Source organism: Cupressus sempervirens, chromosome 1, assembly GCF_028749045.1.
Source record: "Cupressus sempervirens isolate cs-2001-9-10 chromosome 1, ASM2874904v1, whole genome shotgun sequence".
Taxonomy (NCBI): domain Eukaryota; kingdom Viridiplantae; phylum Streptophyta; class Pinopsida; order Cupressales; family Cupressaceae; genus Cupressus; species Cupressus sempervirens.
Genome location: NC_143118.1, coordinates 612,656,870 through 612,658,230, shown reverse-complemented (window position 1 = coordinate 612,658,230; position 1,361 = coordinate 612,656,870).

Here is a 1,361-nt window from a genome sequence, read left to right as displayed (position 1 = left end):
ACCGAACGCTCTCTTTAGGGGGGAGCTGAAGAAGAGTATCTCCCGCGGAACCCACGAGCCGCAGCCGTTCGGATCGTCGCACAGGGCAGGACAGGGCATGGAGAGTTTCCGCATCCAAACAAAAATTATCGGTAGTACTCTACGCTTCTACTGGCCCGGACCACAAAGGCTGTCACGACAGTGCCATGCACTTCTGTAGGATGAGACAGTGAAGAGGCGAGCACGCACCGAGAATGCACTAGCGAATAAATTATGCGGCAACCAAACCTTTCGCCGGCCCCCCTCTCAATCCCAAGGCTCTACCGATCGGCAAAAACTTAGGGTGGAGAGTGGACCCTTGATGAAATTAGGGACGTCGAGCAATGCACCCGTGCAACCAAACCATCTCTTTCCTTCTTGCCGTCCGGGCAGGATAAAAATGCGATGATAGAACGTGCCAATGAGACGGAGCCCTTGGCTAAAAGATACAACTCCATACACACTCAGCAACAAGCGCATCTTAGAATCGAACACCAAATGTGCAGTGTGTTGCAAGCCGTGCAGACACCTACATATAGGGTATATCCATCAAAAGAAAGCGACAAGTACTTCCCACCAGCTCTGCCATTGCGATTACCGAATGGGATAATACTCACCGCCACAGATTAATGACCATCATTACCGTCTCGGAATAGATACAAGCACATCGAGCTTCATCCGATCAGCTGGATGAATTTCACCTTGAAGGGGCCCAATCCAAAAGTTCCGGAGGTCATCTCCTGGAACTCTCGAGAACAAGGCCCATCTTACATGCAAACTCTGCTACTGCGCAAACATAGGTTGCAATTAAAGAGAAATTGCAAGGCCGTCACAATGGCCCGAGGCCAATGCTCCGACTAAGTCAATTTTCTCTTGCAATCACCATGCCGCCGTTCACAGAGAGATCTCCCCCATTCACTTGTGACGCGATGCACAATCCAAGGGCTAGACGCGAGCTCGCCCTTGAAAGGCCACTTTCCAAGGCATCCCCCGATGACACATTGGAACGACAACCGCTGTCGAACCATTTCCCAATGTTGTGCCGATCGAGTTGGCACAGAGCCGCTAGACGAGGGCTCCCGTTTTAGATCGAGTTTTAAAATCACCAAGAAGACGCGGTGAGGGCTGGCAACCGCTGCCAAACCTTTTTCCGAAATTGCGCCAGCTGAGTGACAAGAAAACATGATGTAAAGGAGAGTCCAGGAATAGCACCACCCTCGAAGGTGGGCTTCATGCCCTTCTAATTGATTCAACGTCGGCGTCCACCGTTTAAAAATCCGACATATCCATCCGCCCTGACAGCGGCGTTGAATCAATGAGCTGGGCACGGGAGAGGCTCGCGG